Raw genomic sequence first — 27870 nt, 5'->3', positions numbered from 1 at the left:
GGTCTGAGCGCCACCCCCAGAATAGCCACCCTTGTCACATGAGTGGTGGCTGGGGAGGAGGAAGTCACCAGCAGGACCAGGGCAGGCAGAACAGGGAGCAGGAGCCCAGCTCAGGACTGTCCCCACACAGGGAGCTCCTCAGCAGGATTCCTGTCCCGGGTGGCTCTGGGGTCTGCCGTGGGTGGGCCAGGCTAGGCCCCCGCGTGCGGCTCTTATGCTGAGGATGACGAGGGCCACTCAGAGCTGAGAAGCACAGGGACATACATGATCTATGGACGCTCGGGCAAGGTCACATGGCACGTGGTGTGGAACCAGTAAAAACTGAGACATTTTAATTATGTGAAAAGAAAACTTGGGTCAAAAGAAAACAAGGGGCAGGGGGAATGAAAAGAAATGAATATCCTCAAAACCAAACTGCAAAATCGAGGGAGATTTTGCAGTTCATTCACAGAAACAAAAGGTTGAGTGTCTAGATTTGTAAGAAACTTGAACAAATTCTGAATAGGAACAGGAACAAAGGACGTGAACAAGAGTTCACAAAAGAAATGAAAATGATCTTTAGACCTATTAAAAGAAGTCCAAGCTCACTTTTGATATCAGAAACGCACATAAAAATATAGGTTTTTTATCTGCTAAGCTTATAAAAATCAAAAGAGACATTTTTATATACATTGATGGGGGCAAGGATCTCTACCTTTGTGAAGAGTGGCCTGTCAACATGAAGTCCAAGGTCAATGCGTCCACCGAGACCAGCACCTGTCCTTGAGGTCCTTGCCCTGTGGCTACTCACATGCACGTGGGGTTGTGGGTAGGAAATGTCTGGAAGCAACAAGAAGTTCATGGTTAAGAGCAGTTATGGAGAACGGATGTCCAGAACCCATTCAATCAATGGGCAAATAAACTAAGGGACATGTCTCAAAAGAAGAAATTCCAAAGGCCAACAAACAAGTGAAAAAAAAATGTTCAGCATCGTTAGCACATAGGGGAATGCAGAGCAAAGCACTGCGGAGCTTCCACCTCACAAATCAGAAAGGCAGCCATCAGAAATCCAACAATAGTAAACACTGACGAGGAGGCGGGAAAGAACCCTTGTCCACTGTTGGTGGGATCGTAAATTGGTTCCATTAGGATGGAGGTTCCTCAAAAGGTAGGAATGGAACCACCACCTGACCCAGCTATGCCACTCCTTTTTATCCTAAAGAATTCAAGTCACCATACTCTGGGGATGCATGCCTACCCACATTTATAGCAGCACAACTCATGCCTACACGGATTACCCAGCACAGTTCACGGGAGCCAAACTATGGAACAGGCCTAGGTGTCCACCACAGATGAACAGACAAAGAAAATGTGTAAACACAGCCATAAAGAAGAATGAAATTGTGTCATTTTCAGGAAAATAAATGGAACCTGGGAACGTTATGTTCAGTGCAATAAGTCAAACTCAGAAGATCAAGGGTAATATGTTTCTCTCATGCATAGAAAGTACAGGAAAAATAAGGAGGGGAGGGGAGTATCTCGTGAAAATAAAAGGGAGACGAGTCGAGTGAGGGGTTTAGGGGAAGAGGAGGGAGAGGGGGGTAGTCAGGATGAAATTCACCAAGTTTTGTTATATGCCGGTAAAATATGTCACATATGTCGCATTGTTATGTATCATCGTAAGGCACCAATAAGGTTTTTAAAAAGAATACTTATAGATTGAAATGCACACCCCAAAAAGATATATCGAAGCCCTAATCCCCAGAACCTCAGAATGTGACCTCATCTGGAAACAGACTCATTACAGATGTCATGAGTTGGGACAAGATGGAGCAGAATGGGCCCTCGATCCGATAAGACAAATGTCTGTATTTGAAGAGGCAAACAGGCTGAGAGAATGTCATGGGACGATAGAGACACATGGGAAAAGATGGCCATGTGACAATGGAGGCCGATATTGGAGTGATGCAGCTGAAGGCTAAAGGACATTAAAAATCCCCAGCCACCACAAGAAGCTAGCAAAGTGTGGAACAGACAGTGTGCGGGGTCTCCGGGGGAAGCATGCGCTGTCTTGGCCTGCCTGAGAGTCCACTGATGATGTTCCGGCCTCCCAATTTGAGGTCCTCTGTGGTGAAGTCCCAGGAAACCAACTCAAACACCCACCCTGCCAACGGCATCCTGCTCTGCACGGCCCAGGGGTGGGTGCCTGTCCCCTGATTCCTCTGAGCCTCTGTCCACGCATCTTTGCACCCCACACCGCATCCCGCAGGGTTGAGAAATCCATCAATACCTGAAAAGCTTTGAAAAAGAGCTCAGTGCAAAGAATGTAACCATGTGTAGGTGTTACAAAGTGTGAAGAGATACATTTTCAAATAAGAGAGAGTGCCTGGGCATAATAAGAGATTAAGCAATCCTTTAAGGAAAGCTTCAGATCTCTGTGTCCTGACGGGACAAGATCTCGGCAGTGTCTTAAGGGAGAGAAAATCCCGCAGAGCATGGAGCACAGGTAGCACTGCAGCTTGTGCAGAAATACAAACAGAGATTCTGGACAATGTGCAAGATGGTGCGGAGATCCCCGGAAGCTACGGCTGTCTTCAGAACACCTGCGGGGCTCGGGGACAGAGGTGGCCTTATCCGCCTTTCCACACAGTCTGGGTACTCTTCAGATTTTGAATCAGATGGATGTCTCAACCTTCATAAATTAAATTAATCAAACATTTTAAAGAAAGGCCAGGCTGTCAGAAGTGGGAAGGGAAGATCTGGGCTCAGGAAGCGCCTGGGATTCAGTGTCCACGTGGGGTCTCTTTGGAGATGACTCTGGTTGTGACTCTGGGCAGTGTCGGGGATCGGGAAGCAGGAACATGGAGGGAGAGTCCAAAGGAGCTCAGGAAGTGGACTCCAGGGAGGTGGAGGGGAACGAGACGTCAGGGTGGCCCTGGGGCCTGTGGCCTGGGCCAGCCTGTGGGTGGACACGCCATCTGCCAGGATGGCCGAGGTCTTAGCTGGAACTGTGGTGGCAGAGTCCCGTGGGCTGGGCAGTGGTCACAGTGCACATGACTGCTCTGGAATCTGGAGGCAGGAGGCCAGGAAGACTGTTCCCCTGAGACTGTCCTGTCACTCTGTCCTCAGGTGCTGGACCAGGGGAATGAGCTCTCTGGCCTCTTTGATCAGGGCACGAATCTCGTTCCTAAGGAGATTTTCCTCATGACCCGATGACTTCCCCAGGTCCACCCCTGACACCACCACCCGGGGGTAAAGAGTTCAGCGTATGAATTGGGGGGATACAAACCTTGAGACCCCGCAGAGGGCAGGATGCAGGACGTGGACGGGGGAGAGGAAGAGGCATGTGCTTTAGAGGATGCCGTTAGTTTCTTTATATCCCTGCTGGGTCACTGGGGTTGCATTTCACTCTGCCGCGTGAGCATGGACCACGGTGGCGTTCCAGAAAGGAAACTCAGTTCAGACAAAACCACATTTGTCTCCTAGTTCTGTGAATATAATGGAGTATTACTCAGCATTAAAAGAGAAAAAAAAGCACGGCATTTGAAGATAAATGGATGGAGTTGGAGAATATCATGCTAAGTGAAGTTAGCCAGTCCCAAAGAACTAAAGACCAAATGTTTTCTCTGATTAGCAAATGCTGATCCATAATGGGGTGAAGCACAGGGAGAATGGAGTAATTTTGGATTGGGCAAAGGGGAGGGTGGGGAGGAGAGGGGGCATGGGGCGGGCAGGAAAGATGGTGGAGGGAGACGGCCGTCATTACCCTAGGCACATGTGTGACTGCCTGAATGATGCGACTCTACATCATAGACAAGCAGAGAACTGAAATGTTGTGCTCTATTTGTGTACAATGAATTGAAATGCATTCTGCACTTCAGAATAACTTAGTAGAACTTAGTAGAACAAATTAAAATATGGAAAACAGCAACAAGAGTGGTGTGAATTCCAGTGACAACTGTTGCCATAAATATGCATACAAGTGGATTTTCTTCTGAAGAATTTCACAGGGACGGGTAAGCAGATTTACTTTTAAATCTGCTTTTGTTACAATGAAAATAAAGGCTGGCTTTTGCTTATGTAAAAATAATCCTTTGGTTTCCAAAGAAAGAGACGCTGGAATTTGGGAATTTGTTTAACGTGGGCAGATCCCAGGAGTCTGCATCTGCTCCCAGCACCACCAGGCAGGAAGTATGACTGTGAATGAGACACAGGCAGGCACGGTCCCCCCTCAGTCGCACATGGCTGGGCGCCAAACCATCAATAGCAGCCCTGATGGCGGCAGCAGCCCTCTTTCTGGGTGCTGGCCAATGTGCATACTATCTGCTGCCCATGCTGAAGAGCTTTCCAGGTGTCATCACACAGAATTCCAGCTGCCAGATGGGTCCTATAATTCCCAGCTCACAGATGAGAACATTGAGGCTCAGAAAAGTGGATAGACAAATCCAAGGTCATTCAGCCGGACTAGGATTTGAACTCACTTCTTCCTGTGTTATTTTTTGCTTCCTGGGAAGGTGCTGAGCACAACAGCTATAGCCCTGTGGATATTCTGATCTCAACCTTGTGATCTCTAGAACCATGAGAGCATGCACTTCTGTCATGTTTCTAGAGATCTAACGTCACCAACCTTGTGACAGTTTGTGACAGCAGCCACAGGACACCCATACAATCCTCCAGTGCAGATTTGGCCAAGTGGCAGGTGTGCCAGTGCCCTGGGTGGTCCCCTCCAGTGCTCCTAGGTAATCTCCAACAGTAGTCCCTGGTACTCTTTGACCTTGGAGATGTTTAGAAGAAAAATCCTTCCATTCTTTGTAAGTGGGTCTTGTTAGCGGCGACTGGTGACATTTAGACTCCTGTTTTATGCCATTTGAAAATGGGCTTCAGCTTTTTTGAGTTTATCCATATTTTATTGGGGTAATAAAATTGACAATTTTTTTAAAAAACATTCCATGGGATTCGAAAAGTGGTAAAGCAACTCAGAAGACGGAAGCCTGCCACCTCCACGCACAGACACAGAATTTGATCATCCCCGTTTCTGGTTTTGCCAGAAAAATTTAATATTTAAAATTTAATATTAAATTTTCCTGTTATTAGGTTGTGATATTTATTTGTTTTATTAACAGTTTGTATTCTAAATTTTAATTCCAGTTAAGTTCACCCCATAACACTTTGGGATGATTTGGTTCTCTTTGTAGATTTTAGCCACTTTATCAACTGTAATTTAGCCTCTGTAACTTCTTATGGGTGTTTTTGTTTATTTTTTTTTCTTACAATTGTCTGAAAAGGAAAACACCTGTCCTTTGAACTTTTTAAGCCACACTGTTTTACGTTCATCTCATGGGGACAAGTTAGAGTTTATTCTCTGTATCCAAATTGGGCCTAAACATGAGATTTAGCCCCTTTACACTTATTGTTGTAACTGGTGTTTTTGTTCTTGTTTTACCGATTGTTTAATGAGATCCTTCTAAATGAGGCATTCTGCTCTCTTTGGCTTTGATTTTTTTCTTCTGCCTGTGAAGATGGACATTGCCGTACCTCCTTCTGGCTGCCTTGCTGCATCCCTGTCACTACAGTCCTACCCCTGGGATAACCTCCCTTTTGTTATGCCTACAGCTATTTAATGAACACATACTACATGCCAGGCCCCAGGAGTCAGAGACAAGCAATGTCTCTCCTGCCCAATGGGACTGGAAGGCTGGTAGGGAGGTATAGACCTTGCACTAGCAGTTCCACTAATAATTATGTTAGTACAATTCCAATAACCAGCAGCTGCCTGCAAATACTACTGAAGGACAGAAGTTGAAATAATATATAACTGGACTTGCTTATAAATACAACCCTCTAAATAATCCAGGTCTCGGCTACTTGCTTCTGTCTAGCTGTGCCGCTTTCTGGAAAAGACCAGCGCACCTGGGCCCTCCGAATCACTTGGCCCTCTGCCTCTGTCTGCTGAGTCCATTTCTGCCCCGTGCCTGGCCCTGTGCCCGCTGCTCTTCTTCACTGGAAAGGGAAAGTTTTTGCTTCGTGAAAGCTCAGAACTCATGGGACAACTAGCGAGTGACCCCACACGTCCACGGGATCCTTGGCTCTAAAGGGCCTCAGCCTTTTTGGAGGAAGGGAGGACACGAGGGCACCATCGCGAGCCCATTATCACAGTCCTGAGACCCTCAGCTAACTGCCTGCCCCGGCCAGTCCCCTCCTGGACTGTGGTTTCCTTGCCGCAGCCTGGCCCAGGCAGCGGGGATTTGGTGGTGAAATTGTCTGGGCCTCAGATCTTGCCTGGGACCTGGGGACAGCAGGAGAGGGCATTGGGGCCAGGAGTGGACATCCATGGGGAAGGCTACAGCCTGTTCCAGGAGAAACCTGGAAATGCCGAACCCAGATATAAATCAGTTTCTGGTCAGGACTCCACCGAGCCAGTGGTCAGACAGTGGACACCCTGTTGTCTGTGGCATGAGGGTAAGACGGTCTCCAGGGCCCTGCCCAGCTCTGCCGCTGTGGCTCTTGATCCTGATTCGCCCTGGTGTTCTGGGAACAGATGCTGGGCAGGGCCAGCATGGCTTCCCACCGGGATCAGTCACCGCTGCTCAGCCTTCCCCGGGCATTTCTGCCAGTGCTGCCCCCCCAATGGCCGGGAGAGCCCCTCCCACAGGCTGATGGGGGGTAGCATGAGCATGGGTGCAGACCTTTCCGTCCCCATCCCCGCCAGCATCCTGCTGCTACCAAGCTAGGTGGGTCGCCATCCATCTCCATCTTCAGACAGATCCATCCGGGACTTCGGCCTTGGGATGGGAATTGGAAGGCAGGAGAGAAAAACATCCACCCACAGTTCCTCAGCTCTGCCTTCCCCCAAAATAGCCCCTCACAGGAGGGGCGCCGTTCATAAAGAGAGCGAACTGCCAGCTAAGATTTTCTTTTTCTTTTCACCTTCCATTTTTTAAAATCTGGTGTTTATAATTCCAATTGGTGTAAAATTTCCTGAAGGTTAACACATCACATTACCCACACTTTTGAATGAATGACTCATTCCCGAATAATTGACTAGCTTTGTAATTTGGGAAGTAAAATCACATTTACGAGTCCCCCGAGTGGAAGGTCTATATTGACATGCATAAAAAGTAGATAAATCATAAAAGCAAAATCTGCAAACATTCCCATTAGCCTTTGTCCCAGCACCGAGGCAGGGCCTCTTAAACTCGCCCAGCTGCCTGGAATCGCCAGAGTGCTTTAAAATCGAGCCCTGTTTTATCTTGATGGTAAAATTACATGTTGGTTGCTATAATCCTGTCTGTGTCCAATGGGCCAGCCATGCTCCTCACCCTTTTTTCCAGCCTGGCTTCTCGTTCCAGCTCAAACCAGGCAGGCCACATTGACTTTGGGCGCTTCGTGACCAAACGTGGAACCCCATCAAGAAGAATCACTCCCCAATTAGGACAGATTTGATTACATGCAGCATCCACAAATAATAAATAGGTACGTTGCCGATGTGGGGTTCGACAAACCCACAACATGATCCTAATGAGACCTGACAAGGGTTTTTTTCTAGTGGTCGGGAGTCAACTATTATTACTGTGTTTTAACTACACACATGCGTGCGTTTTTCTGCATATCTATTTTTAAGGGCAAAAAAGTCCACACGCAACCAAAGGGCAGATGCGAGCCTGTGCTATTATGTGCAGAACCCTAATTGTGTTTTTATGTGCTGTGGATTTGAAATCTAGAAGTCTTGGGGATTTTAAGCCTCGGGTTCTTTTTCCCACTTTTCCAGAGTACTGTAAATTAGTTTAGTATGCTTGAAAGAATCCCTAATTGTAACTGTTCTTGTTGACATATCAACTTGAGGCCGCCCAGAGCTGGCTTTGGGACTGTTGCCCTTGGTTTTGTAGTTACAGTGCATTTCAAGGGCCTGACAGGTCCGGTGCTAAGATGTTCTGAATTAGATTTGAATTACAACCGCTAAATGCCCTTGTCAAAGATGGTTAGTCCTGACAGTAGCCATGTACCTTGAGCTGACTATCCGAAGCAAGGCCTCCAGCTTAAACAAAGACATGCCCCCACGTTTCATTCCGGATTGTCAGAACGTAATTGAGTTAAAAAGAGCAACTACAGCGTCGGAATTGCAATCTTTGCTGCTTCTTTTCGCTTTGAAATAAATCCAGCGGACAATTTTTGCAGCACTGTAGGCACCAAACGAGAAGAGCGCCTTTCTACCACGATGTGAGATTCTCAAGAGATAAAAACCCAAGCCCCAGGCCCCAGAGTTCAGGATTAGAATCACCAAAGGCCTTTTCAAATGCCTTTCGGTTTGGGACCTGGTCTCTCCCGAGTGCCAGAAGTAAAAAGCATCAGCAGACAATCAACCCAGCACCATGCCAGATGAGACGGCCACTCGGCAGACGCTGGTCACCAAAATGAATGAGTGTATTGGGAGCTAGATCGTGGGTAGAAAGGTGAGCTGTCAGAGCTAGGCAGCCTGGTGTGAGTCCCCTGCCACTCATCTCTGCAGAGCCTCCCTGGCCTCATCTGTCAACCTGGGGGTGACCGTGCCTGTCCCCCAGGGCATGGATGGCCTTGAAAGCTATGGTAGCTGTGCTGGGACATTCCAGCCAGTGGAACCATTCTCTTTCCTTCCTCAAGAGATCTCCTGCAGCAGGCTTCATAAAACTGCCATGGGAACTCCCAACAGAGTCCGCAGAGGACAAGGTGTGAGGAGGCTGCAAGGAGAGCGTCCCCCCAGAAGCCATGGAGGCCAGGCCGCATGGACATTGGGAAGCCGCCCTCGCCTAGGGGGTGGGAGGGGGATCGTGGAGGCTGCAGAGCGCCTGCTCCATCTAAAAAAAAAAAATCCCCCCATTCAAATTTCAAACACATCATCCAAAATAAACTTTGCTGCCGGAGGATTCAGCCAGGGGCCAACGGTTCGCACCTAGAGGATTTACGCCTCAATACATTTAAGAGAAGGCAGCCCGGGAACCGACACAGGGTGCCAAACGGAATGCAGGATGCCCGGGGAAATCTGAATTTCCCAGACGAACAAAGAGTTTTGTTTTAGTTTAGATAGGCCCCAAATATTGCATGGGCGTATTTAAAAATCACTCATTGTTTATACGAATTTCAGTTTTGCAAAGTGTCTTTTGTATTATTATTTTTAAATTTTTTTCCTGCCAAATCTGGCAGTCCTCATTAGAAAGATCCTAGAACTGGGAATCAGAAACAGACACAGGGCACCGCCCAGCTCCTTCTTATAACGCATGTTGCCTCCCCAAGCCTGAGGTGCCTTGGCTGTAAGTGCCACCAACCCTCGGTCCCAGGGGAGGGGAGGAGTGCTTCAGGGTCCGGGAAGTATTCCGCTGTGGCCCCTGCAGCCCTTGTCCCAGCACTGGCCAGTGCCAGGAAAACACCAAGGGCAAGAGGCTGTTCCGTGACCAAATGGAAAGTGCCCCCCCACCCAACAAAAGTAGGCAGCGTCTCAACTGCACATGGATTTCTGAGCAGGGAGGGAAATAGCAAGTTATCAAATTGCACCGTTGGATTCTTGGACTTGGAACAATGAGCGCAAATCTGGGGAGCTTAACATGAAAAAAATACCGGAGAAGACGTTCCAGGGGCTTGTTGGGGGGATCCCCAGCCAGGGCCAAGGGGGTGCGATGAAGGATGAGGCTCCCGGTCCACATCTGGAAAGGCCATCTCCAGCTCCGAGAGAGAAAAGCCCGAGGCCCCCAAGGAATGTGTGCCCAGGAGAAAGCTGGCGAGCGGGGAGAAAGGGCAGGTAGCAGGCAGGGTGGAGGGCGGCTGAGGCTGGCTGCCTGTACCCGGCCGTGAACTTGGACCCGGAGGGCCCAGAGCAGCCACCTCTTCTTCTCCAGGCTGCACACAATCTCTTCCCTACTCTCAAAGAAATACAAGAGAGGAAAATAATATTTTTCGTGGGTCAGGCATAGAACCCCCCAAAGCAAAATGTCCTCCTTTAAAAAATAAAATAAAATAAAAGGCTAAATTGATGAAGTATGTGTCTGACGGACGGACGGGGCTTTGCAGAGGTAGATGATTTCCTGGGCAGGAGATTGAGGACGCTGGTCTCCAGCCCATCAGCCCCCGGCCATCGAGTCCCCGGTTGGGGAATGAGCTCCACAGGACGCAGGCTGCACCGGGCCTGGCGTCCATTTCCAGTTCCATTAGGAAGCCCCTGGCCCCCAGCAGCCCCTCCTCCCCGGCCCGGCCTGATTCCGAGACAGCAGAGCCCGGGCTCAGGCTGCTGCAGCTTATGGAAGCCTATTTTGACACAGTAATTACAGGCCTCGAACGATGCTTTACATTAGAGTATAAAACACTCATTAAATTAAAATTCTTCCATGAAATCATGAAAATAAACAGTCTGTCCAAACTGGCATCAACAAATTCGCAGGGCGCCTCTGGGTTTTTTCAGGCCCGGCTCCGCTACAGGCCGCGTTCAACCACGAAGTGTGAACGGCTCACATTCCTTTGAAGGGCGCATTCTGCTTCTTTTTAAGATTATGGCTTTAATTGTTTTTACAACTTGTAAGATTTTAAAGCTATTAAGCTTCAAAGTTGGGGAGTGGGAGAACTTGAAATGGGGGACCCTGGTGCCATGCCCAGGTTAGAGGTGGGGGAGGTTAGCCATCCCGAGCCCTGGACCCTTCAGGGACAATTAAAATGCAGGGGGACAGAGGAGATGGGTGGTTTCTCCGTGACCCCTTGAGGGACAGAAAATAAACCTCACGTTTCAAAGGTCTAGGCAGGAGGAGAGGCACCGTGGTTTCATGGAAAAAAAAAACAAAAAAACAGAAGGCTCAGAGCCGGCCAAACTGGGCATGGACCTGGGACCTAGCTCCCTGGAGTTCGAGTCCCTTCTGCACACAACGGGGACAGATGAGGGCAGTGGCTTCTCCTTATCTGTGGCAGTTACGCTCTATCAAGCTGACACAGACCAAATTAGCCAATGCTCAGCCACTGCTCCTGGGAGAAATCCAGGGGAGTTTCCTATGAGGTTCTGGTCCCATTTTCATGAACTACTCAAGGCCTAACCTTGTTTTGTGTGTGTCTCAGTTTAAAGGCACTGCATTGAATGCAGGCCCTTGGTTTATGGACCTTGAACTCATGGCAACAGCACTAGAACTCATGCCCAAGCAAAGGTGATCTAACATAAGTTATTGTCTCCATGAGGCACATCGGGGCCTCCTTGTTCTTGGTGACACTAGCCAACAATTGGCACTACACGTAGGGGGCGTTAAAAATGGTGAAATCGAGCCAGGCACGGTGGGGCTTGCCTGTAATCCCAGCAACTAAGGGAGGCTGAGGCCGGAGGATCATAAGTTCAAGGCCAGCCTCAGCAACTTCACGGGACCCTAAGCGACAAAAGTGCAAAAATATTTTAAAACAGCCACTAAATAGATGGCAATGAATTCGTGGTGTCACTTGCAGGGTGAGAACTGAAACAGGAAAGCAGAGTATCATCTTAGGTACTCCCCTGTGTGTGTCCCCTGTGTGTGTCTCTGGGTGACGGCAAGAATACCATTGAGGTTACAAATAGCTTTCACCAGGGAGGCAAAGTGACAAATACAGAATTCATGAATAATGAGGATCAAGCAGGCTGGATAAGCACAAAAAGGTAGAAGTGTTTTGGGGGAAAAGTTAACCAAGAACAAAAGGAGCCACTTTACCTTCCAACGGAGTATCAGGAGGAATGGAGAGGACAGGCAACATAGTGTGCTTCCTGCTACCCACCGAGGTGGGAGGGAAAGAAGTTGAGACAGAGTTTGATCAAGTTGAAGAAAGACAAATTCTAAGACAAAACACAGGTCTCTAGAAATTGGTCTTCAACACTTTCTTTAGCTCGACATGCTGGTGGACAGAGACTTTGTCCAAAAGGTGGAGGGAGAGTTCTAGAAGGATAATGAGTACAAGCGAAGAGAGTTCAGTGTTTCTGGGGTGCTCGGGAAGAGCACAGGGTTGGGGTGGGGGGTGGCTACAAGGAGGGACAAGGGGCAGCCTCCGCCGGCCCAGCCAGGACAGGTCCCCTGCAGAATGTCCCACGTTCCGTGTCAGCCCGGTGCATCCCAGTGCTACAGCAATCACATTCCTGTGCACGGTCTTCCATGCTGGGTTTTCTTGAAGGAGAAAATCCCAGGTCGAGGGATGGACCCTGGGAAAGGGGCCAGAAAGGAGAGGAGGAGCAGGTAAGCTGGAGAATTCAGAGGAAAGGGGATTGGAAATCTCGGAGATCAACAGGAATGTACGCCTTCCACCAAGGTGACCTTTCGGCAGCACTGGGGACATCTAGGAGGCTGATACTTGGGACACACTGGGCTGTAGGAAAATTCAAGATGACTTTTAGGAAGTGCTCAGACCTCGGGGCTCAGCAGTGGGAGTGGCCCAGGCCTTTGCTGCTGAATGAATGGAGACTGCCTTTCCCTCCACGCCGCCGCCAGGTTTCTTATTGAAACCGAATGATCCCAAAAGTTCGGGTTAAACAGAGTTGGATCGGGTCCTGACTCTGTCACAGGCTCTGGAAACACTGCCCAAGCTCTCTGGACCCTGTTCATTGGTCTGTGAAATGGGAATGATGACACCTCTCTCCTCAGATGGCCACGGCAGGTGACTTAGTCCTGCTGTAACAATGCGCCAGACTGCGTCATATCTAAGCAACAGAAAAGTTCTCTTCACGGTTCTGGAGGCCAGGAAGTCCAAGATGGAGGCCCTAGTGGAGCTGGTGCTGGGGTGGGCTCACTCTGCTTCAGACAGTGCATCCTTGATGTGTCCTCACGTGGTGGAAAGATGGAACAGCCCCTCAGAACTCTTTCCTAAGTGCACTGAAGCCATTCACGACGGCTCCTTGTCTCAAAGGCCCCATCTACTCACCTGCCAGTACCACCCCTTGGGGGATTAGGTGTCGCGTTGGGGAGGACACACACATCCAGCCATAGCAACAGGCCAAGAGACACATTGCATACAAGACACCTGATGTGTCCTTGGAGATGTTCAGCACATGTCATTTCCCTCTCTGCACGTCCCATCCTCCACTCCTGCTGGGAAGTGCCAGGATTTATGGCGTGGCATTAAAAATAGCTTTAAGACTGATTAACTCATTACAACTGTTCCAGGAACTCAGAGGTCTAGAGCCGGCTTTCCATCCCATGAGGTCATCAATGGCCAGGGCCCTCTGTTACATCTCCAGCTTCCTGGTCTCAAAATCAGTTCTCCTCAAAGCAGAAAGCAATCGTTTTCCCAGTAGCCTAGAGCGACAGGCTGCTGTTTACCCCAACCGCAGGGGATCTGGGAAAGTCATTTTAAACTGAGGACTTTGCTGCCCTGAACAGAGTCTGAAGTTCTGTTTGTGAGTAAGAGGAGGAGAACGAGACTGAGTAGGTAATGGTGTCTGTCTGCCAGGAGTTGATACTCTACCAAGAATGTAGCTCTGGGTGCTGCTATAAAGAAATACTTCAAAAAGACTTCGTGTATAAAATCCTTTAATTGCTGAATTACTTTATGATGGTAAAAATTCAAAAACAACTTATGTATCCAGAAATGAGGATGGGTACTAGTCAAGTTATGGGGTGCATGGTACATAGTCACTGTGAAATATTATGCAGCCATTAAAAATATTCTTCAGAAGAATACGAGAAATGCTTTACGCTATTATGTTAAGTGAAAAACCAGAACTTAAAGTCATTTCTGCTCATGAATAAAACATGGTAAAATATTTATGCAAATGGAAAAACACCAAAGAGAGCTCAGAAAAAAAATAGTAGCCATGATGGTGTGGTGGTGGTGGTGTTTATGAACATTTTCTTCTTTATGTCAAAATTTCCTGCAGTGCTCCTAGACGATTTCCTTCCAATAAAAAGCCATACATAAAAATTAAATTATCCCCAAATCAAAGCAGAAAACAGAACCAAATATTTGTCAAAGTCCTGAAGGAGTGATCATTTTCAAAGCTTTGAAGCCCAAAGCAAAATTGCAAAAGAGAAGCCCGGCGAGGTCTGAGGAAGCGAAATGTAAACAGGCAGCAGATCGCAGTCCTTAACCCCCACTCGACTTAGCTATTGAGATGGTTTTAACAGGAGACGCACTGCTGGCAATGCCATGTGGGGACCCAGGGCCAGCTGGCAGGGGGAACTGGCACGGCTCCTGAGGAAAGAACTTGGCCACGCGTCTCAAGAACCGTGAGCAGGATCCCTGGCTTTGGGCTGGTATTGCACCCTGGGGACAGTATGCTGAAGTCACCATTCAACAGAAGATAAAGCCGTGTGCCAGCAGATGTCCCTCGCAGCGTTGTTTACTAGAGCCGTTCTCACAAGGCGGCCCCTCCTGGCCATGGCTTGGGAGAGTGGACCCCACGGTGCTCCTCCGAGTGCTACTGACTCAGCCTTTGGAAGGGATCTCTGTGAAGATCATGCACAAACTGGAAATGCGTTTGCCGTAATAATAGTTGCTTTAAAAATAGAATCAACAGGAACACAGAGCCTACTTATTCAACAACTATTGAGCACCTTCTGGGTACTAGGGATTCACTGGCGGTGTTGGGGACACACGGTCGTTTAAGGAAAAGTTCTGGGTGCGAGGGGAGGGTGGGAGAGGGCTGAGCGGAACCTCATCCGGCAGCGTGACTGTATGTGTGCACACCCGGGTGCACTGTGCGAGGTGTGCAGGGGTGTACCAGGGTCACACGAGAGTGTCCACAGTGGAATTAAGGGTGGTTTTTTCCCCCTATGTTTAAAGTTTTCTTAATTTTTCTTATATAGCTTTGAAAATAAAATTATTCCAGAATAAGATGATCCTGTTCTCGTTCTCTAAGCTCGGGAATCCGAAAAAGGGTGTCAGAATCGTTAAAAAGGCCAACTTCATCCAAAAGTCCCGCACAGAGCTACTGGGGATCGGGGGGCGTCGCTGCAGTTGATTCTCACTAAATCCCAAACCCGGAGCAGAGCGTGAAATGCTCCCCACCACCCTTCCCTACACGCACCCCGATACCAGAGTTGGTCAACACTAACATCCCATGTGTCTCGTCCCTTTTCTGTGGTGGCTGCTACAGCCTGTAGCCAACCGCGTCCCTCTCCTGCCATCCCACCCAACAGCCAGGTCCTAGTGTCCAGCAGGTCAGCGGGTTTACAGAACCCTCTCCTAGTTTGACTTTGTCTTCGGGTGTCACGGAATCACTGGACAATCAGAACCCCGGATCCTTCAGGAAGAGACAGATCTGTAAATCACAAGCCTCCCAAGAAACAGCTGAGGACTAGGACGCATCGGCACGGCACCGCAAAACGCACACCCGGAGGGGGCCTGCCTTTCCTACTCACGTCCTGATTCCATCCGGGTTTTTTTTCATGGTGCAAAGTAGGGACCCATTTTTTTTAGTCCAGTATAAATTGCCATGTATACACCCCACACAGTCTTAATCGCAGTCGCTTGATATTATTAATACCTGCCAGGGAAAATCATAAAATTATACTGGTTCTGTTTCTTTTCCAGGATGGTATATGCCTCCCTCCCTCCCTCCCTCCCTCCCTCCCTCCCTCCCTCCCTTCCTTCCTTCCTTCCTTCCTTCCTTCCTTCCTTCCTTCCTTCCTTCCTTCCTTCCTTCTTTCCTTTTTCCAGAGATTAAACTCAGGAGAACTGAACCACTGAGCCCCATCCCCAGTCCTATTTTGTATTTTATTTAGATACAAGTCTCACTGAGTGGCTCAGCACCTCGCTTTGGCTGAGGCTGACTTGGAACTTGCGATTCTCCTGTCTCAGCCTCCCAAGCTGCTGGGATTCCAGGCGTGCATCATCATGCCTGACATATTTGCTGTTCTTTGATTAGATTTTTTTGTTTACATATTAAACTTTATGACCAAACTGTCAATTTTCTTCCAAGAGGGAAAAAATAGAAAAGGAAAAAGAGAAACCCTCTGGGAGAAACGGCTCTGGGGCCATAAATCAACTTGGGAAGAACTAACAGTCACAAGATGCTCTGTCTTCCCACCTCACGGTTGTGGGACCCTCCTCTTATTCAGGAGTTTTAATGCCTCTCGATACATTTGCAGTTTCCTACTGTCTTGAACTATCGGGCTCATTCAACTTCACGATACCTCGATTCTTACACTGCTGCAAATGGTGTCTTTTATTGCGTTTCCATTCACTGCTGATTTACAGAAACGTAATCAACGTACACACATATGCTGTTCTTAAGCCTAGTATGTAATTTGGCTGGGGCCACCACCCACAGACTGGGCGGTTTAAGCAACAGAAATTTATTTTCTCACAGTTCTAGAAGCTCAAAGTCTAAGATCAGATTGCCCCCAAGTTTGGCAACCCTGTGGGGAGGCCTCTCCGCTGGAATTGCAAGCAGGTGCCTCTCTGTGAGCTTGGGGCCCCTTCTCTAAGCTCAGGAAGAGAGAGAGGGGGTCTCTGGGGTCTTTCCTCTTCTTATAGCAACACTGGTACTTCTGGGTTAGGACCCCAATCTTATAACAATCTCACTTCACCTTAATACTCTCCTTTAAAACCCGATCTCTGAGTATGGTCACATCAGGAGTTAGGGGTTCAACATATGAAGTAGGGGACCACATGGAGCCCAACATCTACAATCTTGCTAACTGCCTTATTAACTCTAATAAATCTGCACATAGATTCTCTTGGATTTTTCCACGTGGCTAAGAGTATCCTCCGTAGTAATGATACTTTTGTCTCTTCCTTTCCAATATTTATGCAATTTGTTTGCTCTTCTCACTGCCTAACTGGGACCTCCAGTTAAATGTAAATAGAAGCAAGGATGGCAGAAGTGGTCGTCTCGTTCCTGACCTGGGGGCGGCGTTGACCTGTCACCACTGAGTGGCATACTTGGTGCCAGCTTTGGTGGGTCCTCTTTTATCCACTGAAGGACTTTCAGAGAGGCTAAGGGATTTTTCTATGAGTTGAATTTAATCAAATACATTTTTTTAAGTATAGTAGTCCCCTCCGAGCCACAGGGGACACACTCCAAGACCCCTCTGGATCCCTGAAAATGTGTGTAATACATAAATACTATGTCGTCTTGTCATACATACACACCTATGGTAATGTCTGAATCATCAATAAGCAAAGCAAGAAATGAACAGCAATAAATGATAGTGAAATACAACTAGAACAATATACTGTGATTAAAGTTCCATGGATATGGATGTGCCCCGCCCCCGTCTCTCAATACCTTATCGTAGGGTACCCACAAATCTTGTAATGATGTGAGGCGATACGTGGCTCCCTGACGTGGTGGTATGAATCAAATGACATCCATTGTGGTGTGGTGTTAGGCCACTACTGACATTCTGGCCATCCATCAGAAAGAGGATGCTCTGCTTCAGAGATCCTAGGTCATGACTCTTGCACTTTGGGGCCACTGTTAAGTCAAACAAGGATTACTTGAACACACACTCTACAAAACTGCAACAGTAAGTCTGACAGCCGAGAAGGCTGAGAGTGATTAATGAGTGGGTAATGTATACAATGTGGATACCCTGGACAAAAGGTGGATTCATTTTCCAGGTGGGATGGAGCAGGGCAACATGAGATCCCTTCATGCCTCCCAGGACGACATGTCACTTAAAACCTATCAATTGTTTATTTTGAAATTTTCCACTTAATATTTTGGATCACATTTAATTGCAGGTAACAAACTATGGAAAGCCAAACCGTGGGTAAGAGGGAGACTATAGTATTGAGATGACCATGTGGTTTGTCTCCTTTAAGGTATTAACGTGCTGAATTTCCCTGGTATGTTTTCTGATGTTGATTCTGCCTTGCCTATCTGGAACACATCTACTTTAATCATATATATTTCTGGAACTAGTTCGCTAATATTTTGTTTAGGATTTTTGCATTTAAGTTCACGAGTGATAGTTACCTGTGATTTTCTAAAATTCAGCAGCGTAAAACAATAAATATTGTTTCAGATTTTTGGTCAGGAATCTGAGCATGGTGGGGTCTGTTCCCATCTGGAGGTTCACCTGGGGGAGATCCACTCCCAGACTCCCTCACGTGGCCTCTGTGCCTCACTTGGCTGCACGGTGGAGGCTGCCCTCTGCTTCCTATCAGGCGGCTCTCTCCTTCCTAAGAATATGGCAGCCAGTTCCCCCCACCGCAAGCGAGCCACAGGGAGGGGGACACATACTCAAGACGGAAGCCCCAGTTTTCTTTTATGATTTAATTTTGGAGATGATGTCCTACTCTTTCTGCTATTTTCCATTGCTAGAAGTGAGCCACTAAATCTAGCCCTCACCCAAGAGGAAGGGAGTCCACTGACCAGTGAATACCAGTGGACGGCACCACGGGGCGCCTGTTGAGGCTTCCCAGCACAGGAGGGAAAGAGGATCCCTTGCAACAGCCTCTCTCTCCTCCAGGGAGCAAGCTCCTCACAGCACCACCCCCACCCATCTCCCTCCCTGGCTCACAACTGGAAAACAGGAATCCTGGGTTTTAGTGCCTGGCAGCATTCACTAGCCATGTGACTCTGGGGAAATCATTGAAACTCACTCCTCTTTTGTAAGTGGAAATAACTTTGGTCTTTAGAAGAAAGAAGTTCTTGAACATGACGTAACGGTATTAGTCAGCTTTCTGCCACTGTAACAAAACACCAGAGGCAATCAACTTATGAAAAGAAAAAGGCCATGGAGCTCCAAGTTCTGAAGCTTCAGATCCAAGTTTGAAGGGCCCCTTTGATTCAGGCCTCTGGAGAGGACACCAGATGGCAATGGTCAGGAAGCAGAGACAGAAGACCAGAACCCCACAGCCCTCTTCAAGAGCACACCCCGGGGTCTAAGGACTCCTCTAAAGCCCACCTCCCAAGGTTCCACTGTGTCACAGTCGTGCCACCCTGGGACCAGGGCCTTAACCATGGATGGAGCTCTGGGGGACATCCAAGACCGCGAACACCGCAGTGGGTCTGGAAAGACAGGCAGAGCGCAGGGCTCACACAGGGTCTGCAGCCAGCACGGCCACCCTGCCTGCCATGTCACCGTCCTTCTGCATCTACAAAGAACAAAGGTTCCAGAGGCCCTTGTGGCTCAGTCCCTATTCAGCCTTTCAGAGGCAGGCAACGAGGGGCTGCGTTTCCCTCCCTGGGAAGGAGGGACAACCCCCAAGTCCCCGGGGGGCCCCTCTTCCAGCGGGAGCCCAGGGGCCTTCCAGCCCTCAGGGAGGTCAGTGCCCAGCAGCTCCAGGGCCGCTCCTGCCCTCTCCTTCCGGCTTCGCGCCCCAGCTCCCCTTCCTCTGGGACAAAGGTGACAAGTGGTGGTGGCAGCTATGGAGTGGAGCGGAGACACCCAAGTTCGGCCAGAGAGGCCAGCGTGGGATCCCAGCCCGCCGCCCTGGGTGGGAGGCTGCTGCAATCCCGGCGGGCGGCAGCGATCTTGGAACCCCTCCCTCCCACCCCAGTCTGCAATTAGGGCTCCTCTGAAGCCGCGCCAGGGGTGGCCGCTGGGTAACTGCGCTCTGCCCCAAGCTGCAGATCCCGAGCCCAGCCGCCAGCCTCGTGCAGGGGCAGCCAGCGCGGCTTCTGGGTTTGCACCCCGCAAATCGGAGACCTGCGCACACGGACATGTCGCCGGGCGCTGCGAGCATGCGCAAACCCCACGCCGTGCAGACCCTCTGGAGTTGGAGGGATGTTCCCGTCCCCTCGTCCCTTCATGGGAACGTCTCTGAGGTCACATAGGGAATGCGTGGGACGTCCGGAACAGGAACTCCCACTCCAAAGCGACTCAACAATTAGAACATGGATTTTCTTATCCAAACAGGTTCCTGCAGAGCGGCCTCGGGGTCAGTGAATCTACCTGCTCCAGGGTGAAACTGGCTTCTGCCCAGTGTCCACCCGGGGTGCCCGTGTCCATGGCCGGCCTCCCGTGGCCGCCATGGTCTCAGCCACCCCGTGAAGATGGCTGAGAAAGGGACCAGCCATCTTCAAGGGGAGATGAACAACATCATTACCAGCAACGGGAGAAAGGGAAAGTGAGTGGCTTTTTCTCAGTATGAAGAGCATCCTCTCCCAGATTCCCCCTGCCCAGACCCTCCTCACGTCTCACTGGGAGAACAGGCCACGTCCACCCTAGATCAGTCAGGCAAGGTCCAGTCAGGATCTACCTCTGATTTCTCACCCGCAGAGTAGACACCAGGGGAGAGGCTGGCTTCCCTGTTGGTAGCCAGAGCCCGCTCCAGGGCAGCCTGGTCCACGAGGGTGTGACCACTCATTCAGCCGCTTGTTGACCACTTCCTAGGGCCAAGCTCCGAACTGGATAAGAAGCAACGACAGAGGACAGAGCAGGCTCTTCCCTTCCGGGAGTGGGAGAGACGGACAGGTAAAGCCTCCATTCCAAGGGAGCAGCTGGGGCCGTAACTGGGATGGGCTCTGGATGGCGGGGAGCCCACTGGAGGGCTTCTTGGAGAAGCTACCTCTAAATGGAGGCTTAAGAAATCTAATTAAGAAATCTAGAACGTGGTTGGGAGCATCAGAGAAAGCCAGAAGAGCAGCAGATGCACAGGCTCAGAGATCGGGAGGAGAGAATCAAATGTGAGTGGGCATGAGACAGGAAGGGTCCTATCATAGAAGGCCTGAGATGTGGATGAGGGAGGGGAGAAGGGCTTCACCCTGGGAACAAAGGGATCTCAGAATGGATTTAAGCCCAGGGAGAATGTATCGAAGAAAGAATTCACTTTACAAGAAGGAAGAGGTGTCAGAAATGTTTTTGGCTTGTTTTCTGAGCCCTAAAGCATGAGCAGGAATTTAAAACCAGAGGCATCCCGGAGGTTAAACCAAGGCAGCAAGGCCAGGAGTGAGCATTGTCCCTGGGGAAGGAGCACCAAGCAGCCAGGGGACCCCGGCAGCTCTGTTGGCTGTGCTGCAGCTCACCAGTGCGGAACAGTGAGCGGGCTGCCTCTGTCCAGCCTGGGCAGCTGGAAGGTGCCTTGGTCAGTGGGAAGGCCACCATCTCCTGCTCCCCATGGCTACCAGGCCCCAGCCACAGAACAGGCCTCACCAGGACACTGAGGCCAAGACTCTGGATTCCACATGCCCCCAAGCCTGAACCATTGAGAGGTGTGGTCAAGGTCCAGTCTACCAGTCCCCGGCTCCAGCCAGAGGGTGTGGGGCTGTCCCACCTGGGATCAGTCAGAACTTTCCAGCTGAAATCATGTGACCTCCCAGCCAGAAGACAGGGTCAGCTCCGCCACTCGCAGCAGGCAGACTCTGGGCACTGGACAGGACCAGGCCCAGGACCAGGCACCGCTGGAGATCTGGGGCTCGGGAGCCAGTCCTGCCTCCGGAAGATTCCTGTGGGAGAGACTGGGGGGGGTACAACACCCCGTGAGCTGCTCTGTCTGCCCATCTGTCTCTTCCCCGGACAACACTGCAGGTCCCCAGGGCAGGGACTGAGCCTTCACTGTCCCCTCCGTGCAGTGGTGAGGGCTCCTGAAGCAAAGAGTATCCACGTTGGAATTTAACCAAGAATTCTGCCCAGGTCCTGCGGCCAGTGAGCTGTAGAACAGGCGCTCGTTCCTCTCCCCTCCCGCCTGTCTTTCCCTCCCCGTCCCTCCTCCCACTCGGTCCCCTCCCATCCTTCTTCTCCACCCCACCTCCCTTATTCCAAGTGTCCCCAAATAAGGAAGGCAGGTGTCTTCCAGGAGACCCTAACGGGCCCTGCCCTGCTGACACCCTCCGTCTGGAAGCTCCTGCATGGATCTAGGACCTGGCTGGGGACATGTGCTCACTACCAGTCATCCCCGAGCACCACAAGGTACCGACCGGGGTCAGGGCTCCTGGTCTTCTCCCAGAAGACCACAGCGCCAGAGCCCCCCCCCCCCAGGACGACCCTGTGCCCCTCCCCCAGGCAGCACCCTGTGCAGAGAGGCTGAGCCCCGAGCCTGAGCCTGCTCTCACCTGGCTCTGAGCACTTGCCGTGTGTCACGTGAAGCCACTGAAGCTGAAGACTGTCCCTGCGCCCCAGGATCCCACTGCTCCCCTAGAGGAAGATGTCGGCCAGTCGCTGGGCCTCAGCAGCCTCATCTGTGAATGGACAGAATGAAGCCTGACCGGGCACTCCCCTCCACAGCTGACTGCCCAGCCCAGGTGTCCAGCCCATGTGCCCAGCCAGCCTGGAGGAGGAGAGAGTGAGGGGGGAATGAAGGAACGGGCGGGGACCGCGAGCGACAGCAAGGCCATCGTGCGTGAAGGAGGTCTCTGCACTGTCCCTGAGGGCTGAGTGTGTTTTCCAGGAAGCTGGACACCAAGGCCCCGGCAGGCCCTGGCTTGTCCTCTCAGTGTCCCAGGGGATGGAAGTTTCCAAAAGTGATTGCTCCTGGGGTGACTGGTCCCTGTGCGGGAGCCAGCTGTGTCCACCACTGGCTCCTGGAGAGGCCGCGGGTCCTGAACAAGGGGCCGCTCTAGAGTTTAGAGCAGAGTCTGAGGGCCAGCAGGGTCCCATCGGGTCCTCCCTGCTGCCTGTGCAGCCAGGAGGGACAGGAGAGGCCCCCGGCCCTGTCTCTTGCCATCAGGCGTCACTTAGAGAAGTGGCCGGGCCTTGGCCTTGGAGGCCTTGGTCCTCTCAGCCGCAGGAGGAAGGGCAAGAGTGCACGCCCCTCCCGGGCCACGGAGGCTCAGTGCGATGAAGACGAGGCTGTGTGAGCTGTGGTCGGTGCCTGCGGGGGCCAGGCTGTCCCCTGGGGTGTCTCCCACATTGCTCCCCCGTGTCCTGAGGAGCTCCCAGAGTGGCCTCTGCCTCGATCCTGCCCCCTCTTCTCCCCTCTCAGGACAGGCCATGAACCTTTCAGACCCAGGCCTCGGGCTCCCCCTGACCTCCCAGCGGCCTCCAGCCCACCCCCCACCCCCACTTTCCCTCCACCACGGCTGCCCCGGAGTCTTTATCCTCTGACAGCTTTATTGAGATGCAGCTCACATCCGGTTCACTCCGAGCATACGGTTCCATGGTGTCTAGTGTTGGCAAGGAGGGTAGGAACAGGCCATGATCTAGTTTGGGAACATTATTATCACCTGAAGAAAACCCTCCCAACCCCTCAGCCACTGCTCCCGTCCCTGTCCCTGTCCCCTCTGCTAGCCAGAGGCAGCCACTAGTCTGCTCTCCACCCTGATGGATTGACCTGCGTGGGGCATTCCTGGGGTTGGAGTCAGACTCAGCAGCATCTCGAGGGTCACCCAAGTTGTCACATGCACCCTACATCACTACTTTTTGTCACCTGACTGTTCTCATCCTATGGACGGGCCACATCTCGGGTGCTCATTTGGCAGTCGATGGTCATTTCCACTCCTCTAGTTATTGGGAATAATGCTGCTGTCCACATCCAGATGCAGGGTCAGGAGCGGACGTGTGCTTTCCCCTCTTGGACAGATACCTAGGAGCAGAAATGCTGGGACATGGTGGCTCCATGTTTAACCCCTTCAAGAAACAGCAGAAGGGTTCCCAAAGCAGTTGCGCCATCTGACTACGCCACCCAGCCTCACAAGGTAGGGATCCATCAAGGGAGGATGATGGGGAGCCCTCTTCCAGGGTTCATGGGACACTCGTGTGTCTTGCAGGAATATCCATTGAAATCCTTTGTCTTTTGTTACAGAGTGTATTTGAACACATCCTTTCATATCCTTTAGACCGTCTCTAGATGACGGGTAATACCTAACACAGTGTAAATGCTGTGTGAATAGCTGTTGTACTCTATTGTTTAGGAAAAAATGACAGCGGGGGGGGGGGGGGAACCTGCACATGCTCCATTCAAATGCAATTTTTTAAAAACGTCTTTTATCTGCTGTTGGTTGAACCTGCAGATACAGAACCCACAGGTATAGAGAGTCTACTGAATATATATCCAATTGGTTCCGGAAAATTCTGACTCATCCATTCGAGCTGGTGTCATCTCGGGAGATTCTTGGATGGCAGGTGCCATCTCAAGGTGCCCTGTGACACCAGGCATCCAGAGGTTCCTCCAGTAGGCCCGATGACCTCAGCGAGGGTCTCCTTGCCTTTGAGCCCCTTACGGCTGTGCACCAAGGGGGACGAGGAGCCCATCCAGGCTCCAGGTTTCCAATCTGTTTCCTTTAAAACCAATGAAGTTCATATTATATGGGAGCCTCTTAAAGACAGCGCTCTTTATCCCATTGAAATTGAGTCTGTAAATGCAAAACATTTTAAAAAATAGCGAATTGGTATTTGATATTCCTATATTCCAATATTCCTTTGATATTCCAATATGAAACTTAAACTGCTGGGGTTTTATGCATTCTTCGTCTTTCCTTTGATTTGGCCCAACTCGTTGCTTTGAATAGGTTTGCTTTAATCACTGGACCATGGAGCAGGAGGGAACGTGCATCTCGCTGGGGGAAGGGCTCAGGGAACAGCCATCTGGGCCCAGAAAATGACTGCCTTCTGCGAATCACCGGATCTTCCTGCTGGAACCCGGCTGGCAGGATTGCCAGGCCCACAGGGAGAGGCAGACTCCCAGGGCCTAGCTCCAGAGGGGACACTGGAGCTTCTACCTTCCTGTTCCAAGTCAGAAAAGCAGAAAGAGCAGCTGCAGGGCCCCCGGCAGGTGCCAGAGCCAGGGCCAAGCTCCTGGGACATCTGATGGGCAGCTGATCTGGAACTCAACGGTCCCCAGGGCCTGCCGGGGAAGCGGGGCCACATGTGGGTGAAAGCTCTCACTGGGTGAGGCAGGCCCTGTCCTGAAGAAAAGCCTCCACAATCATAGTAATAGTGACAAGGACAGTGTTGGTAATAGTGACAAGGACAAGAGTCATGATGGTGGATGCAGAGGCCACATGGAGGAGCTGCTTCCTGTGTCACCACGGTGCTCAGCTCCTTAGAGGGACTGTCGTGTTCTACCCTCAACACTCTCTCCATTTGCACCCCCTGGTACCGAGAGGAGGACCCTCTGGCAAACTGGGAGTCCTGCCCTGGCTGCTGCCGTTCTCACTGCCACTTGTCCCCATGGGTTCCAGCACCACTCAGGGAGAGTCCTTGAGACGGCAACTCCCCTGCAATCCTGAGTGGCAGTTCCTGGCTAGGAGTAACCCCCAGCCACCCCCAGCCACCTGTGAGCCAGGGAACACCCTCAGACCGGGCAGCAGTGACCCGGCAGCTGGGACAGTCCACTGCACTGCAGGTGACCACAGAGATGGTCAAGAAGATATGGCACCAATGGCTACAGAATCTGCTGTGACAGTGTTGGGCCAATATCTTCATTAACTCCATTTGTCAAGGATGACGCTGGGGTTTAGGGGGTGGCCAGATCTTTGTCCAGCTGGGAAATGACCAAACCTCACAGAGACCAGCTCGGCCTCTCCAAGGAGCCTGCTGAATGCCAGGTGAGAAGGATGGATGGTCACACAGTCCTGGTCCTCCAGGGGTCATGCCAGATGCCAGCTGCCATACCCCTGTCCCCAATGTCACCTAGAAGTAAGCCCAGAAGTAGCACGGGGAAAAGAGCTCTCAGCACTGCCCTGGGGAGCCGGGAAAGCCCCCTGGAAGGGCTGACATGTTTGGGGGAGCAATCTGCTGTACATCGCTGTGTTGATATGCGGCAGTCCTCCTTGTTAAGGAAAACATAGAAATCGTCCATACTCCAAATGAGGCACCTCCTGACCCAGAGCACCTCCCTGCCCCGGGTCAACCCACCAGCCCTGGGCTGAGGAGGAGCTGAAGTCCTGCTCCACGTGTCCCCCAGGGGGCCAAGATTGCCACCTTTCTAGGCACAGTGGCTCTCAGAGGGATGCTTGCAGCATGAAGGACTGGCATTAGGGACACTGCCCCCCAGGTCTGCCAGGTGTTGGGAGAGCAAGGAGGGCTGTCTCCCAGCCTCCCCTGGGCAGGGAGGGACGCAGGCTCCCTCTGAAGTGCTGCCGCTGGCTGCAGAAGGGCCTCTCTGGAGCTGCGGGAAAGGCAGTGTGACACCTGGTTTCCATCCTCGTATCCCCCCCGACCAGTCCCGAGCTTCCTTCTCCAAGCCCAGCCTCCCCTGGGTTCCCACCTTCCTCCACAGTCCTCGGAGGCCACGCCATCCCAGCTCCACAGCACAGTGGGAGCACAGGAGAAGCCCAGCCCAGCCTCATCTGGGCAAGTAGAGGGGCGACTGGTGCACAGGAGGGAGCCCATGTGGTCCACCTGCAGGGACAGGCTGACCCAAGGACCCCAGGACACAGGAGGAACAGGGCCCTCTGTCTGGACTCTGCCCCCTGGGCAAGCTTACCCCATTCAGGGTCCTCAAAAGCTCTGAACTCAGTCCAGCTCTGCAGCCAACAGAACAGCCTTCTTCTGGAAGGTTCCAGGCCAGGGCCAAAACAGAGCTGTTATTGGCCAAGCCAGGTCACATGTTGACCCCTGCCCTGTGACCACGGCCAGAAGGAGGCTGGCAACTGGTTGGCCAAATGTGGATCACATCCTGGGTCAGTTCCAGGTGACCCCTAGGAACCAAGACCGACAAACAAGTCTTTTTGTGACCAAGTTGTGTCGTGAGAGGGTGGGTCCCCAAGAGAAACTCAGTCTGTCGACACCAGGAGGAGGACGATGGGGTGCCGGGTCTCCTTGTGTAAGAAGGTTGTTCTAGCAGGAGGGGCGGCTGTCAGTCAGGGCTCTCCGAGGAACAGCACCAACAGGATGCACAGCATACCCTGGAGACAGTGTGGGATTAGTTGCAGACCACTGCCATAAAGCCAATATCGCAATAAAGAAAGTCACATGAATTTTTTGGTTTCTCAGTGTATATAAAAGTTACATTTGCACCGTATTGTAGTCTATTAAGTGTGCAATGGCATTATGTCTAAAACATGTGCAGAGCTTCATCTAAAAGTACTTTATTGCTAGAAAATGCTAACGATCATCTGAGCCTTCTGCAAGTCTTACTCGTTTTGCTGGAGGATTTCTCGCCTGGAGGTTGACCGCTACTAACTGATGTGGGATGGTGGCTGCCGAAAGCCAGTGGCTGTGACGATTGAAGACAACAATGCATTTGGTTGACTGTTCCTTCCATGAAAGATTTCCCTTGCAATACTGTTGACAGCGTACGGCCTACAGTACAACTTCTTTCAAAATTAGAGTCGATCTTTTCAAACCCTTCCGCTACTTTATCATCCAAGCTAAGGTCTTATCCTAAACCCGCTGCTGTCATTTCGACAGTGCTCACAGCGTCTTTTACATTGTGTAAGGACTGCTACTTTGTGTTGTCGAGTGTGCTACACTACGCGATTAGTAATGGGTGCAGAGGCTGGGCGTTCCCATGGGAGAAGCATTTCTTACATGATACAGAGTCTCAGGGTAAAATGGAGTCTGTTTGGTCATTGCCCATACAGCCTAGCCCATGACACCTGGCTCAGCTCAATCAGAGGAATCACCACCTACGACAGCTGTAGCCTTACAAAATCCATTTCTTAAATAACAGGACTTGAGAGTCAAAATCCCCTCCCTGTCCCCCAGGAGGCAGAATGGTGTAGTGCTGACAGGCGCGGAAACAGCACTCATCTCGCTGCACGTCTCCATCGGGGCTCTTGGGTGACCAGGTGCCTTGTCGATGGGCAACAACGTTTTGAAAGGAATCTTTTCCTGAGAGTAGGTCTCAACCGTGGGCTTAAGCTATTCAGAAACCCATGTTGTAAACAGATGTGCTGTCAGGCAGCCCTGCCATTTCCCTTTATGGAGCCCAGGCAGAGAGGTTTAGTGTAATTCTGAGCGGCCCCAGGACTTTCAGCATGGCTTCAACTTTAAGCCACCAGCTGCATCAGTCCCTGCAGGAGAGTCACCTGTGCTTTGAAGTTTTGATTTCTCCTCTTGGCTATGAAAGTCCTACGTGATTTCTTCCCACAGGAGGATGTTTCCTCTGCGCCGAAAATCTGCTGCTTGGTGGGGACGCCTTCATCAACCGTCTTAG

Source organism: Urocitellus parryii, chromosome 6, assembly GCF_045843805.1.
Source record: "Urocitellus parryii isolate mUroPar1 chromosome 6, mUroPar1.hap1, whole genome shotgun sequence".
Lineage (NCBI taxonomy): Eukaryota > Metazoa > Chordata > Mammalia > Rodentia > Sciuridae > Urocitellus > Urocitellus parryii.
The sequence above is the reverse complement of the archived record's forward strand: the minus strand, read 5'-3'. Positions refer to the sequence as shown.